We start from the raw sequence: 17359 nt of genomic DNA, 5'->3' as shown, positions 1-17359 counted from the left end.
TACCATCTCCATTGAGGAAAATTCGAAATTTATTAGGAGAAATTTTATTAATTTTAATGAAGTGAGCAGAAGAGAAATTTGTGAACTATTTTTCCTTTAATGGCAAGATGTTTCATCAAAAGGGAGGGCTAACCATGTCTATTTCTCTCTCTGCTATTCTTGCAGACACTTTTGTCAATACTTAGGAAAGCAGATTTTTGCTTTGAACCCCAGTTAGTGATAATACTGTTCTATACAGTGTGTATGTAGATGACATTGTTAAATATACCAAAGGGATGCAAACGGTGTTAAGAGCTTTGCGCGGATATTCAGTCACATACATGAGAAATATATAATTCACGGTAGAGATAGGGGAAAACTTGTCTCTACGCTTTCTGTTTTTGACACTAAGGAGGGGTGGGGGTGGGGGTGGTGGTGGGATTTAATCATGTGCCGACTCGAATCACCCACAGGCGCATTAGAGGGCACACTTCCGAGCAATGTTTAATAGACTCGCTAAATTACAACATCACGATGCTGCCGTTAACGGAGAAACTGATATCATTGTGCCAGTGGCTCTGGCAAATTTTTATCCAGAAAACGCTCTACGGGCAGGAGAGAAAAAAAATTCTGAAAAGTTGTAGGATAAAAGTGCCATCTTTTCATTGAAAGTAACAAAAACATCGTGACCCTACTAAGCTCCGATCTCGGAAAAATACAAACACCTTCAAACAGGAAATGTAAGTACTGGTTATCAAACGAGCAGTAAACTGGGTTCATTTATTTGTCGTGGACTCGAAGGGAAGAAAATCCAATTTAGAAACCAGGTATCTATAAAATCACATGTCGGTCTTGTGAGTGTGCGTACATTGGTCAGACAGGGAGGAACTTTGAAACCCGATTTAGGGAACATAAATACAAAAATAATAATTCCTTTCGTTTGTACCTTAAAAATGAGAATCAAGTCATTTCCGACATTTCTAAAGGTTTAAAATTTTGCACCTGGCACAGAAGGAATATAGTCTCTATATTTTGCAAGAACTTGAAATTCATGTGCATCGATCTAAGGACACCAAAATAACACGAAATGAGAAGGCAGGAAGAACACCAGAGTAATTCTATAAATGAATATGTAACCATTGGTCTATCTCAGGACGAATTCTTTTTGTTTAAAATGTTACATAATATTTCTGTCGTTTTAAATGGAGACTTCATAAACAATAGTGCTATCTGATACCTACTTTTTCTTTTATATTTTTCTGTTTGTTATATTTTTAAACATAGAGATTATTGCTAGACCATCCTAATTTTTATAAAGAAATTAATTGGTATGTGCTTCTACGAAAACGCTGGTTATCTGTATGGGAGGTCAGAGGTCCCTACGTAACTTAGTTCTCGTTACGACTGTGGTGCATTTAACAACAATTGAGTTGCGCACCCACGTTTGGGCTCTCTTCCACAGATACCACCATCCCCCCGTTCCCCTCCCCCTTCCTCTCTCAACTCTCGAAGCTCAGCACATCTTATCTGGATGGCCCTTGTTCCCTTTATGTCTTTGCTATTGTAATTTGTGCTATAATGTTGTTAGTATACGTTAATGATGACTGTTGCAGTTGCTGTTATTGTAAAATGACATCATCGGATGATAAGACTTACATAACACAACAGTAATGACATAAAGTAAACATACAATCGTACGTAAGTCAAGACATGTAGCTTGGGATGCTGAAGATATGTAGTGGGCCGGGAATTTGCAGCAAGAATTGTCAGGAATAAATTGGACAAATGACAGATATAAATATAGCAAACATAATAACATATGTAGGTAGAATTGCAGAAACTTTACGACTTTTTCTTGTACAGGGAGTTAATACATGGGTAAAGATCATTGGCTTAAATAATTACACATATATAGTTCAAAGTATACTTCATAGGCCACGCCGGTTATTAATATAAATTAACAACAACAGAGTAGGAGGAACCACAGTATGAAACGATTGCAGCACACAGTGCTTACTTAGAGATAATTATAGATTTTTATCTGGGATTTTAAGATAAGCGTACGCTGCAATTAATTTTAATCTTCTCCGTCTTCGGTATCACATTAAAACACATGAGATTTATTGTTGGGAAATATAGTTACCCGATGTGGTCTGGTAACTCATATGATCAAAATATTGCATCAGACTTATAAAGGAAAGGAATTTATGGTGTTATATCAAATTTAGTCTATTTACATGTTTAGGCATTTGAGTATGAATGCATGTACGTATGTATGCACGTACTTATGTTCCACATCTATCCCTAAACCACTGGACCGACGTCAACCAAACTCTGTAAACATATCACTTACTGTCTGCAAAGAATTGCTGTAAAGGAGAGAACCACCTATACATCAGAGGGGTGTGGGTGGGGGTGAAAAAGAACTATAGCCCATGGCGCACGAGTACCCAGGTTTTAATGAACCAGTATTTGAGAATGAGTGCAGTCGGTGACTAGGAGCAAACTTAACACATAATTTCAAACGTTTAGGAAACATTTTCTCGCTGACAAACCCCATAAAATGACGAAAGGAAAATAGTTTATCGCTTGCGACATTTTTGCTGTTCATGCGATAGCCTGCCGCATCAGGCATTACGTATTAATTTCTTGCCTCTTTCGGTAACTATTCGCGACACATATTTGAGACAGTGTACACATGCACCACTTAACATATGTGAAACATACGACACGTGCATACGCGGGCATAGCCACGGGTGAAAAGATCCTCGTAAACCCTAGGATCGACTTTAGCCAAACTTGGTATAGTTATACTTACTATCTGGAAATAAATATAGGGGGGGGGGGGGGAGATGAGAACCAGCAGACTCATATTGGAATGTGGGTGGTACTATGGCGTGTGAAGGGGGTAGGTGGAGGTGAACAGAGAGGGAGAAGGAGAATTTGGGGGGATGAGGTGAACAGAGTGAGGCGAAGAGGAAATAGACAGGGAAATGGAAGAGGATGAGATGGACATAATGATGGAACAAAGGGAAGTGGACAAACAAATGACGAGGAGACAGACAGTGTGAGGAGGAGGAAGAGATGGTCAGAGAAAGTCGGAATATGGGATGAACATATGGAGGGGGGAGGCGAAAGTGGATTTAGAAAGGGAGGACGGCATGAACGTAGGGGAAATGTGCAGATTACAGAGGGGCAGGAGCAGATGGATAGAAACATCAAAGAGGAGGTGATGGGCAGAGACTGGGACAAGGAGGAAATGGACTAGCAGGAGACTGGAATAAATAGATATCTGGGCAATGCCAGGGTCTCAGCTAGTGGATATTTGAATCTGTTTCGTCAGTACTGTTACCACTCAGCCAATAACACCGAAAACTATGTATTCGACACTAGTACCATTTCTCTAATTATTTTTATATGGCATGTCCAACTTCTCTCTCACCCACCACCACCTTATCTAAAAGTTGTTTCTTACCCACATAGGAACACACAGATTCTTCCCAAACGCTAAGCAAAAATGCCTGTGTCATGTAGCAAACCACAGTTTGTTTCGTATGTTACCAAAGTGTGCTTCTTCGAAAGGAAATCCTAGAAGATTATCACGTGGTTTGAAATGTTTTCACTTTACACATCTTTGAATGCTGGACACATTCAGCGATATACCGTCTCTCGTTTCTAGAGGTTTCATTATTGACTAGAGTGCGGGCAAGCAGGTGGGTATCAGTCGAGTCGAGTTGCAGGCTTGAGCAGTAGATGTTGAGTCTTGGAGAGAGGATGTTGTGTCATAGCGGGATGAGCAGCTTGGATAGCTGATGTGCCACGGATTGGTTCAAAATGGCTCTGAGCACTATGGGACATAACTGCTGAGGTCATCAGTCCCCTAGAACTTAGAATTATTTAAACCTGATTAACCTAAGGACATCACACACATCCATGCCTGAGGCAGGATTCGAACCTGCGACCGTAGCGGTCGCGTGGTTCCAGACTGAAGCGCCTAGAACCGCTCGGCCACAACGGCCGGCGCGCGGAGTGATTTCTGTTTGGGATGTTCCATGATGTGTAACCTAAGAATGAATTTTAAGATGTTTGTATAAAGAGAAAACTCTTGAAAAAAAAGATAACGTGTTTTGAGTTCAGGAATTATTACTTGCTACGCAAGGATTTCATTCTGTTCAATAATATCTAATGTGGTTAATCAGGGAGAACTATCAACCATGTGTTCAGTATTCTAATTAAGTTTCCCCCATTTAGTTAGTAAAATAGTACTGCATTAAAGAAACAAGAAAACAAATTTTGTAACAGAAATGAAGATTTGTGCCGGATCGGTACTCGAACCCGGATTTCAAGGTCAAACCTCCAGAAGTCGTCAATCATGTGTCTATAACCCGTGCTCTTACATCCATTATGTATATTCCCGTACAAGGGAGGCATTTTACTTGAAATTCGCTTTCACGGTGTCGGCGGATAAATACTATACTGCAGTGCCTATCTTATTTCGAAATACCTTTTCCTTCCTAATTCCTCCGGACACAGGGGATAACACAGGTAGATAGAAATTTGACGTTAAATTATTTGTTTATCTTAAATAAATCAGATTAATGACGCAAGAAAAATGATGTTTCAGTATTCAATGAACTGTGGATGAAGCCCGACCAACAGGCATTACATGCATTGATCAAAAATGATAGTGCATTGAGAATGGCTAGTTTCTAGCTGGAATCTAGGTCCACCAATAAAATTTAAAAAGGACGACAGAAAGCTGAAATCTATTACTTACAAGCAAATAAACTATGTTCATAACTAGGCAGAAAGAGTAACTTTCCTTACGTTTATGTATCGTAACACATATTTTAAGGTTGAACATGACAAATTTAATTTAGTTAGAAAACTTCTGTTCACGAATTATCGTGAATTTAGAAAACATTGATGAAATGAAACTCAGGTAGTTCTTTTATGAGAAAATACCCTATGAGCCATTGATGAAGGACAACAGACATTCCATATTCCTAGATTTCTGGAACGAGTTTAATAGTGTTCGCCACTGCAGACTTTTAACGAAGATCCAAGCATGTGGAATCAATTTACAGATACATGAGTAGCTCGAGGATAGATGGAGCGATCGAAACGGTGCCGTTTGACGGGGTTGCTGTAACATATAACCAACGTAACGCCACCCCGATCCGGTTACATATGCATCATGTAAGCTAAGCATTGGTGTGGCGTTCGAGTCTAGGTGTGGTAAATGACGAAAAGTGAACTATGGCAACGTTATTACCAAATGCGACCAAGCGGGACCAAAGAGCTTTTTGGCTGCCGAAGGACAAACATTGGTAGGCGTCCGATGAGAATGAAAAATGTGTACGGGGAAGCATTTCCGTCGAAAACCATCGCTGTGGACTGTTGCGTCAAATTCCGCACTGGTAGTGATTCAACACAAGACGCCAGAAGATCCGGGAAAGCAGCCGTCTCAAGTGGGAGGCAGTCGAGCACCCGCCATGTAGTCCTGAGCTCTTCCCATGTGACTATGACGGCTTCGGTGAAACGGGCCGACTTGGAGCACGAGAGGCATCACAGGACATTTTAATTTCCAGTGTCTATACTTTTACATATAAATTCATAAAACTTTGTCAGCATCACCAGGAAGGATGCAGGATTCACACTCATTGCAGTGGAAGTTCGAAAACATAACAAAATAATTTTTTTTACGTGTGAAATTTCATCATTTTTTCACGTGCTAATGGCGGCATTTGTTGCTATAGGTACACTTTTCTTCCTAAGTTAGAGACATTCTTCCATGAATTTTGCACAGCATACATACCGTACTTACAGGTGTATGAAACTCTACAATTCATTTAATTTATGAAAAAACGAAAGATCTGTTGTATTTTAAAGTTCATGTTTAAAAAAGCAACAGAAATTTTGTATTTAATTACCTCACTTTTTACCACAGTTTTTAGTAGATTATGAAAAGTCTAGAGTTTCATACACCTTTAAGTATGGTTTGTATGCTGTGCAAAATTCAGCGGACCATCTCTCCTACTTATGAAGAAAAGTGTACCTATAGCAACAAATGCTGCCATTAGTAAGTGAAAAAAATGATGAAATTTCACGTGTAAAAAAATTACTTCGTAACGTTTTCGAACTTCCACTGCTATGAGTGTGAATCCTGAATCCTTCCTGGTCATGCTGACAAAGTCTTACGAATTTATTTGTAAAAGTATAGACAGTGCAAATTAAAATGTCCTGCGGTGCCTCTCCTGCTCCAAGTCGGCCCGTTTGACGTCCTAACCCCCTTAAAAAAGGCCTTGAAGGGTCAATTATTCCTGTCGAACGAGGATGTCCAGCAGGCAGTTACGGACTTCGTCACACGGCAGGACGCGGTCTTCTACCAGACGAGTATTTTCAAGCTGGTGCATTAGTGATATGATTGCTTGAATGCTTACGGCGATTTTGCCTGATAGGCATACCGATTCTGGACTGTACGGCTTTCCAGCGGATACTTTTTGATCACCCCATACATTTTAAGTGACAGAACGCACTACGTTATCCTGGACGGCGTATACTCATGCGGGACAACGCTACCGTCTGGAGTGCCTTCAGAGAAGTTTAATAAGGCTGCACTTGTTCTCTGCATGCGCAAACTGACCGATAGGGTCTCCATTCGTGGCTATTTTAGATATCACGCTTTAGGGAAAGGGGAAGTGTCGTCGTTCATTGGCTGGGGAGGATACTCAATGAATTACACAGTATTTCCATGACGGCCTACTCTAAATGTCGAAAGTGTAAGCTAATGAAAATCATAACATGTAAGATTTCACGGGTGGTATCTTCATTAGTTAAAACTTCCGGGCTGAATTGCCGTGGCCCATATATAAAACTTCTTCTCCTTCCTGACGTTTCGTTGCCTACTGCAGGCAACATCTTCTGAGGTGAGTCGGTGACTGGCTGCTAAGCGCTCGAGGTACCGCTTATATAGAGCACTCAGATGGTGCCACCACTCATCACGTGTTTTAGACTTTAAAACCTTGTCTGGCTAGTGCCATCTCTCTCGATTACAAATAGTCGATTGTCACTTCGTTGGTGCAAATTCGACCGCCATATCTTGTCTAGTTTTAATCCTTCTTCTTTTTTATTAACATTATTTTCGTGTTTGTAGATCTCTATAGCTTCTCTATACATGCGGGTATAATAATGTGAGGTCCTAGCTATCACGTTTGTCTCACAAAATTTTATTTCGTGATCACCGTCTTTGAAAACGTGTTCCGCTATAGCTGATTTGTCAATTTGTCCTAATCCACAGTTTCTTTTGTGTTCCGTTAGGTGGGTATTAACACTCGTTTTAGTTGTTCCAATGTAAACCATGTCACAACTACACGGAATTTTATATACACCTGGAGTAGCTAACACGTGTCGTGCGTCTTTCACCGATCTTAAACTTTCACTAATTTTCTTGGTGGGTCGAAAGATTATCTCCACTTGAAACTTGGCCAAAACATTTGCCAATACGGTCCGTGATGTTATCAAAATCAATAGGGAAAGTAATACAGTAATATTAAAGTACAGTATTAATGATGAGACAGTCGATATTAAGGCATAACACTGCAAATCTATATGAAATACAGAAAACACGTAAGGTCTGTTGTAAAGAAGGTAACTAGGGTTTACTGGGAGAGATCTAGGGAAGTGGCCTACATGGATTGGATAACAATATTAAAACAACTGAGAAATGCATCTTCAGTATAAATGCAAATGCTATCCAATCCTGCGTGATATGCTCTCGTATTTCACCGCTACAATACCAACACAATAGCCACAATAGATTGCAAGTGTCACTCGTGTTCAAAATAGTGTTCTGTGTCGTTATTTGTGGCTAAATGACATCAGACATGGGCAAATCTTTGATGCTCTATGGTGAAAGCCTTCCATAACCCAGGTAGCCTCCGCGTTTCATGTTTTAAGGGGCACCCTAACACAGATTATCACCGAGTACTGCGAAAGCGGGTAAACATTACCCGCTAAGTCACAATGCAGATAAAGGGTTGTGTTGAGTGATAGCAAAGTACCGCCATTGAAGAGTATTGCGACGGTGTCACCCTTACAAATCACTCCTGAACCAAATGTTGCACTCACGAAACCTGTCAGCACCAAACAGAGCTCCATAAGTAGAAGCAGGGAATTACTGGGCAAACTGGGATTCCACCACCACTCATCACTGATGCAAATGCCTTAAAAGGGAACCATGCCGCCGAAATCATAGAACCAGGACTATGGAGCAATGGATGGTCGCCGTTTGGTCGGACGAGAGTTGTTTCACAATGTCTTTAACTTCTGATCGAGTTTAAGTCCCAGGAGTAAAACGACTGACGTTCCGTAATGATTTGGGAAACCACGTCGTAGTTCCCATGGGTACTCTGCAAGGTTTCATTACGGCGGAGGATCATGTAACCATTTTGCCTGATGAGGCCCATCCCAAGTCACAGTGTCTGTTTCGCAATGGCGATGCTACGTTCCAAGACGAGGGGGCCCACGTTCACACAGCTCGCACCATCCAGGACTGGTTTTGTTAGTACGAGGACGAATTACCGCGTCTCCCCTGGCGACCAAACTCACCAGATCTCAGTACCATGGAGTGTTTGTGGTGTACTTTGGAGAGAAGGTTTCATAATCGCCCTCCACGTCCGTCATAGGCACTGTAATGTGCCACTGTTTTGCAAAAGGAGTGGTATAAGATTCCCTTCAAAACTGTAACGAACTATATTCATCCATTCCGAGAGAACTGGAAGCTGTTTTGAATGCCACAAGTTTTCGAACACCGTATTCTACATACTAATCTAGCCTTTGTTTACTAAATAATTGCTGATGTTTCTGTCTAGTTTTGTGTTTCTGGTGTTTCTATTATTTTGTTCACCCCCTATGCCTTATAAAGCAATTCTCTTATTGCACACTTATGCGACCCTTTCTTGAATACTGCTCGAATGAGTGGGGTTCCAACGAGGTCAGATTATAGAACGACATCGAAGCAAATCAGAGGTGTTCTGATAGTTTTGTCATCGTTAGGTCCGATCAACATGTGAGTGTTACAAAAAATCTTCGTGAACTCAAAGAAGAAACCCTAGTGCTGACAATACGTTCCTTTCGCGAAACGCTATTCAGAAGGTTTACAGATCCGGCATTTGTTATTGAGTGCAAAATATATCTAGTGTCATCAAATTACGTATTGAGTAAGAACCCCTAAGGCAAGAGAAATTAGGGCTCATAGGGAGGAAAATAGATAGTGAGGAGTATAGATAGAGCCGGCCGCAGTGGCCGAGCGGTTCTAGACGCTTCAGTCCGAAACCGTGCAACTGCTACGGTCGCCTGTTCGAATCCTGGCTCGGGCATGGATGTGAGTGATGTCCTTAGGTTGGTTAGGTTTACGTAGTTCTAAGTTCTAGGGGACTGATGACCTCAGATGGTAAGTCCCATAGTACTCAGAGCCATTTGAACCATTTGCCAATTTGAATATATATAGTCGTTTTTCCCTCCCACCATTGGCGAGTGGAATAAGAAAAGGAGTAACTAGCAGTGGTACAAGATATTCGGAGAGTTTAATCTAAGGTAATTCTATGTTGGAAACATCGTTACGTAACGTTTCCTCGAAAAGCAGTCTTTACTTAGCAGCCTGTCTTTTCCCAGAACAGATCGGCGAGTTCTACATCGATCCATTCGAGAGAATTCGACTTAATTTGTTATTCACCGACCGTGTCCGACTGTAGCACGCCATCCGGACGTAAAGCAGACGTGCCCGAAATCGAAGTTTCTCACATCGTTTTGAATCACCTAATTTCTTGCTTTCCGTCTTTCCAATGCTGCTGTATTTGAGGAGAAACCGAACAGTTAAATACTTCTAAAATCTGCGACTTAGTTGAATAGTTTGTTAGTCCCAAATTTAGTAGATGTCAACTGATAGAATAACATAGGAAATTTAAAAAAGGGGCATTGCCTACTTCCTGGACTTTCAACTATTTCTACGGTATTGAAGTACTTCTAAAGAAGAGTCAACCGTAGGATGCATTACAAAAATTTCTGCTTTCTGTCACACGATTTATTTCCAAAGTAAATTTATGGCGCTGTATATCACTCCATTTTTGTGTTTAAGTAAGATTCGCTTGAGGAAAGTGTAAGCCCTTTTTCCTTCCAGAATCATTCATGGTCAAATCTCCTTACCTTTCGGTCTACCAGAGATCCTTCACAAAAAACCGTGTCAGTGAATAAATGTTCCGTGGGTCTGTAATTAATGTTTCTAAGTTGGTTACCATATGCACTATGGATACAGGTATATGAATCTCGAACATAATTTTAATTATGGTGCTTTCGTTTGTACAATGAATTATTTTTAACTAAGTGAAGATTTATTCCAAAACATTATCCTTAGGCCGACAGTGACTGAATACATTCCATTAAGTCTGTGGCTCAAAAATTAGCAATTTTTCTTACGTCTAAGGTAATTGAAACATGTTATGAGGTCTTTTATGTGGTTTTTCCAGTAACATTTTACAAATATTCACAATCAGTATCCTGGAGTTTTTTCCCGATTAATAATCGTGTACGGCACTTTTGCCAGTACAAATCTACATGAAAAGTTTTTCTTCATATTTGTGACATATAAGAGCATATATAACTTTCTGTTTTACCTGCTGATCATTCATTTCTCGGATAAACAATAATTCTTGTATAATGTGCAAAGGCACTAGGTCTGTCTCCTAATTCAATTAATTACATCATAGGCAGTAATGAGTTTGTCATCGATCTCCTACGAATGCCTACTACAGATATCAGGCATTTACATTTACTTTTATTGGTTCTAACTGAATGAGTAATTTTTTGCATTATGCTTTATTATAAGTTGTACAAGATAGATTGTTGTTGTATTGCAGTTTACAATTATAATCTCAACAAATAAATAAAACTTTAGTATGTTGTTACATTGAGAATTTTCAAGAATTTAATTTGACGTTATTTGATTCCGATGCAAAAAGAGAAAGAATATAGGGTACAATGAATAACATCGCACTACCGGTGCTATTCCGGATGCATGCGCATCGGAAGTACAAATCGAGCCATTCGCCTCTGCCTGGCTTACTGATTTATAATGTTAGTGATTGCCTGACGGTGGGTATGCATCCTAGAATGAACGTGATATCATTGTCTTAAGTTTGTGTTCTCTGCTATTGCATTGTAACTTAAGTCCTTGTATTGTAGCGTGCGGTCTAAGGCGCCTTGCCACGAAACGCGCGGCTCCCCCCATCGAAGGTTCGAGTCCTCCCTCGGGATTGGATGTGTGTGTTGTCCTTAGTGTAAGTTAGTTTAAGTTAGATTAAGTAGTGTCTGCTGGCCGAAGTGTCCGAGCGGTTGTAGGTGCTATAGTATGGAACCGCACGACCGCTACGGTCACAGGTTCGAATCCTGCCTCGGGCATGGATGTATGTGATGTCCTTAGGCTAGTTAGGTTTCAGTAGTTCTAAGTTCTAGGGGACTGACGACCTCAGAAGTTCGGTCCCATAGTGCTCAGAGCCATTTGAACCACTTGAGTAGTGGTTCAAATGGCTCTGAGCACTATGGGACTCAACTGCTGTGGTCATCAGTCCCCTAGAACTTAGAACTACTTAAACCTAACTAACCTAAGGACATCACACACATCCATGCCCGAGGCAGGATTCGAACCTGCGACCGTAGCGGTCTCGCGGTTCCAGACTGTAGCGCCTAGAACCGCACGGCCACACCGGCCGGCGTACTTGAGTAGTGTCTAAGCCTAGGGACCGATGACCTCCGCAGTTTCGTCCAATAGGAACTTATCAAAAATTTCCGAAATTTCCTCGTATTGTTTTATGTGTATGGTTAGTGTATTTCCATTTATATACAATCTAGTGATCTAGTGCCGCTACTTGTACACAACAGCTATTACAGGTTACCGCACTTGTGTAGGGCACAGCCTGACACAGTTGCAACTAGTTGTCTTCTTTAGACGTTATTTCCTGGTGTCTCCTCATTAGGGTGCTACAAGCCGTCGGTCTGTCAGTTATTAACGTGGTTTCGTGTGCCCATATCTCTACCACTCCGCCAGTCATTGATTATGAATTGGAACTGTCCGAGTCTGTATTTTTGTTATTAACTGTGTCTGATACTGCCCATGGGTCAGGTTCATCGCGGGCGACTGAGTCTCTGCATGTCCTTGTTTCTACGTATTCGGTGTAGTGTCTACGGCTCTCTTCATGTGTTGCCATTTGTTTGGTTCTCTTGTGGATTCATTATATCATTATGTGTAAAATTTGTTTGTCGGGTCCGTATGTATAGTGTGCAACGCGGAAGTAGAGGGTGGGGCAAATAAAAATGGCCCGGACGAGTGGATACGATTGGACGTGAGTGTATGCGTGTAATCTCACCGAGTGACGCGCACACCACACGTACGCCTGTCATGTGATCCACACCGGTTCAGAGCTGTGTCAGTGTGAGTAGATCGTTGCCAAGGAGATGGTAGTACTCACAGGGGGACCAGCGGGTGTTCGTTGTGGAAAGTTATATGAGAAAAAGGTCGCAGAAACGGTGTGAGCAGTTGTTTGCTGAGAAGTAAAATGGTGTCAAAGTACCAGCAAAGAGTGTCATGCAAGGCTTGGTCCGAGAACGGCGTCAGGTAGGGTCTGTTTTGAACGAGTCAAAAAACATTCCGAAACGTTCCCGCACTCCAGAAAATATAGTTGCAGTTGACCAGAAAATACTTGAGAGTCCTACCAAATCAACGCGACACCTATCGCAAAAGACTAGCATATCACGTAGATCACGGGCCGAATGCTCTACCTGGTCCCGCACATGCATCCCCGTCGAGTATCTGTCGTTCATTCATCAAAACCAGCAGATGCTCCACATTGACTCCAGTTTTATGAGTGGCTATTCACTGAATCAACAGAGAATGACTTGGACATTGATCTGTTCTTTATGTCTGATGAATCCTGATTTCGACTGAGTTGTTGTGTCAGTTCGCAGAATCACAGTTTCAGGGCAGTGGAGAATCCGCATAATTTTCACGTAACATCATTGCATGATCAGAAGGTTGGGGTTTGGTGTGCGGTGTCTGCACGCCGCATTAATGGTCCCATCTTTCATCATACGCTGACTCCGGAGCCACTTGTGGCAGCATTAACGGAGGAGGAAAAGACCTGCAGTTACTTCCAACACGACGGGGCAACTGCCCCTACGGCCGGCCGAATCGTGCAGGACCTTTACACAATCTTCACTCCTGACAGAGTTGTTAGCAGAGGTCAATCTGATCGCGGCCCTAGCTACTCACCCGGGTCACATGGTCTGTCAGTTTGCGATTACTTTATGTGGGGAGCCCACAAGTCTAAGGTGTATCGCAACAACCCTCATAGTCTTCAAGAACAGCAACAGAATATTTCGGATGAGAGTGCAGCAACTCCATCACTCTAGCTTCTATCCGCCTTCAGCTACTTCCTGACTGGGGCCGAAATGTACCAAGAGATGGATGGTGGTCACTTTCAACATCTAGTCAGATTAGTACTGTATTTCCTTTCCTCTGCTGTGCTTACTTGTACCCTGGAACCCTTTTCTCGTGGCCTTGGCCGCTTTTATTTCCCTTATCCTAAAAATACTCATGCGTTCCTGATTCCTCACTGGAACACTTGGTCCCCTGAATAAATCCGCTCAATGAAGGTACACTGGATAGGGCCTGTGTCCAGCCTAACGATGTAGCATGCTGTTACTGGCGTCTGTATAGCGTATTTTCAGACACTCACGGATGTCGGGGATAAAACGAGTAGGCCCAGCAACCTTTACCACTGCTTGCCCGCTCCCGCTGCCACGCATTCACTCGCCACTGTTTTAGTAGGCACTTGTCAGATGGCTCTGAGCACTATGGGACTTAACTTCTGAGGTCATCAGTCCCCTAGAACTTGGAACTACTTAAACCTAACCAACCTAAGGACACCACACGCATCCATACCCGAGGCAGGATTCGAACCTGCGACCGTAGCGGTCGCGCGGTTCCAGACTGCAGCGCCTGGAGCCGCACGGCCACTCCGACCGGCGCGCTTGCCTTTTAATCCCCCCGCCGCCGCCGAATTTCCGTTACTTTGCCTAGCCTTCGACCTCCAGCCAGTAAAGTGGCTACTTTGCTACCACATCACAATAATTATGCTTCCATTGACGTCGTGCTTTATCCCCATAGTTTCAGTATTACACTGCGACTTGGTTGATATAGCCATCAGTAATTTGAAACTTGATTGTTAATAAACGTGGTATGTTTTCATTATTTCTATTTGCCTTTTTTTTAATATCTATTGCTTGTTGTTTACGTTGATCTGATAGGTATTTTCCATCTCTTTACATACTTCGAGATGTAATATCAGACGATGGCATTCTAGTCTCCACTATACAACGTCTTTACCGTGAGTTATGTATCATTACTATTTAACGTTCACTGTTTTGAAATATTTCCGTTTGCGATTAGTATTTCACGTCTGAACATGGTCGTTTAGCAACCGAAACTAGTAATCAGATGGAAACTAATATTTTTGTGCGATCAAGACGGTTAAAAGGTCTGCTAACAATTTTTAAAAAGTTTCAAAATATATTATTTTGATTAGCAACTTAGACACATCAGCTGATTGTGTGCAAGTTCTCGCATTTATCTATTCTCCCTACCTTCGGGATTACACGAATGATTTTCTTTCGTAAGTTATAGGTAAATACACAGGCGCGGATCCACCCCTACCCCCAAGCACGTTTTAATAAGAGCATTTATATTTTTAAGTATATCGGTTTCCGAGGTTTTAGATAAGAATTCAAACACAGAGCTGCTTGAAACCAGCTTAAAAATACAAGGGGATGTAGAAAATTACGAACTACGTTCAACACATGCCACTTTTTAGTAGCTTGTTTCAGAGCCTGCAGAGAAGATTCGCGTAAAGAAAAAGCGCAAATTTACAGGCTAAGCATACCTGCTGCTAACGACTAATCTGATACGGTTCTTCAAACCACAGATAGAACCAGAAAACCACAAAGAACTTTCTATCATCACGTGAAAATATGGCGCTGTAAGCAGCCAGAATGTGAAATGTTTCCCGTTTTGACTTCAATATGCCATTTGTCGCTTGCTGATACTTTCTGATTTCTGTTGTGAAGTGACGGTTAGTGTATAGGATTAGGAAGGTTTAAGTTTCCCGTACGAAAGGCTATGGCTTTGGAGATGAAAGATATTACTGCTGATAATGTTGTTTTATCATAAAGGCAGCTGTGCTTCATTCTGCGAATATCGCCGACAGAAACAGCTGCAAAGAGATCCCATGTCAATAAATGAGATAAAAAAAATATTATCAATAAATTTGAATAAGCAGATGATAGAGATGGTACAGCGGGGTGAGGGAGGCGGCCCATTCCCACGGCAGTAGTATGTTTCCGTAGCTATAGCGATGCGTGCATGACACGTCTCAAATTATTCAGCTAGTGCTCGAGCTGTGTAGTGGGAATTGTCTCTTCCATTGTCAACAGTTCAAAGAATTTTGCGCCGCATTTTACACTCGTATCCTTACAATATTCAGAATGTGCACCAAACGAAGCACCAAGATAGGCTACAACACCTTGGCCTTGCCCTTCGACTTTGGCACGTATGGAAATAGATGACATGTGGCTGAGGAATATTCGTTGGATTGACAAGGCGCGTTTGACTCTGCACGGTGCAAATGGGGGTGTACTCCTCCAAATGCTGTGCAGGAACAACCACTGTAGTCAGCTTCTATTGCTGTGCGGTGTGGTTTCACAAGCCCCTTCATTTTCTGTCTGTTTTTCTTCGAGGAGATGACATCTCACTGTCCTGTTAGGTGCACAGTGACCTCTACACATTACAAGGACCTGTTTGTGCAACTTGTGATTCCAGCTTTGCAAGAACACATTCGAATGAACACCACTTTTTTCACGCAATATTGGGTGACACAGCATGTCGCTTGCCAGGTGGTAGATTTCCTTTGAGAAACCTTCGATAACGACTGCATCATCTCTAGCCAGTTCTAATACGTGCGGCCGTCCAGGTCATCTCGACCTATGTCCTTATGGCTTCTTGTTGTGTATCTGAAACATCAAACCAGAACCACCATTGACATGTGTTTGATCGTTCGTATCTTTTGTCTCATCCACACCACATTCTGACAACTTACAGTGCCATATTTTCACGTGGTAGCAGAAAGTGGAACTACTATTTCTTTTCCACATCGCGAGCGCACAGATTAATGAACATATCCATGTTAAATGATGAGTAACTGAAAACCTCAGCTGCCGACAGGTGTTGTTGATATACCTCGATGTGGACAGTTGAAAATGTGTGCCCCGGCCGGGACTCGAACCCGGGATCTCCTGCTTACATGGCAGACGCTCTATCCATCTGAGCCACCGAGGACACAGATGAACAGCGCGACTGCAGGGACTTATCCCTTGCACGCTTCCCGTGAGACTCACATTCCCAACTGTCCACAATTCTACATATGTATTGTACCTTATAGACATTTGCCCACCCAGTCATTACTCGCGCACGCTTTGGCGATTCCCGTAAGAGTTTGGGCAGCCTGGGCGCATTCGCACAGACGAAGGTCAATGGCTGTGTAGCCTTTAACTATATATCCGAAGACAGTAACTTGTTCTCGAAAGAACAGTTACTGTTGATGACCGTGCAGCTTTTCCCTGGAATAAATGGTTCAAATGGCTCTGAGCACTATGGGACTTAACTTCTAAGGTCAACAGTCCCCTAGAACTTAGAACTACTTAAACCTAACTAACCTAAGGACATCATACACATCCATGCCCGAGGCAGGATTCGAACCTGCGACCGTAGCGGTCGCGCGGTTCCAGACTGTAGCGCTTTAACCGCTTGGCCACCCCGGCCGGCCCTGGAATAAATGATGACTAACTGAAAACCTCAGCTGCCGACAGGTGTTGTTGATATACCTCGATGTGGACATCTGAAAATGTGTGTCCCGACCGGGACTCAAACTCTTACGGGAATCGCCAAAGCGTGCTCGAGTAATGAGTGGGTTGGCAAATGTCTATATGGTACAATACATATGTAGAATTGTGGACAGTTGGGAATGTGAGTCTCACGGGAAGCGTGCAAGGGATAAATCCCTGCAGTCGCGCTATTCATCTGTGTTCTCGGTGGCTCAGATGGATAGAGCGTCTGCCATGTAAGCAGGAGATCCCGGGTTCGAGTCCCGGTCCTGGCACACATTTGCAGCTGTCCACATCGAGGTATATCAACAACACCTGTCGGCAGCTGAGGTTTTCAGTTAGTCATCATTTATTCCAGGGAAAAGCTGCACGGTCATCAACAGTAACTGTT

General features: G+C 42.3%; 1 non-coding gene across 1 annotated transcript; it reads right to left on the bottom strand.

The window, feature by feature from the left end:
• Positions 1–16349: 16349 nt before the first annotated feature.
• Positions 16350–16423, bottom strand: Trnat-ugu. The gene has a single exon. It is a non-coding gene; the product is annotated as a tRNA-Thr (tRNA).
• Between the last annotated feature and the right edge of the window lie 936 nt (positions 16424–17359).

Source organism: Schistocerca piceifrons, chromosome 4 (genome assembly GCF_021461385.2).
Source record: "Schistocerca piceifrons isolate TAMUIC-IGC-003096 chromosome 4, iqSchPice1.1, whole genome shotgun sequence".
NCBI classification, from domain to species: domain Eukaryota; kingdom Metazoa; phylum Arthropoda; class Insecta; order Orthoptera; family Acrididae; genus Schistocerca; species Schistocerca piceifrons.
The sequence above is the reverse complement of the archived record's forward strand: the minus strand, read 5'-3'. Positions and strand labels throughout refer to the sequence as shown.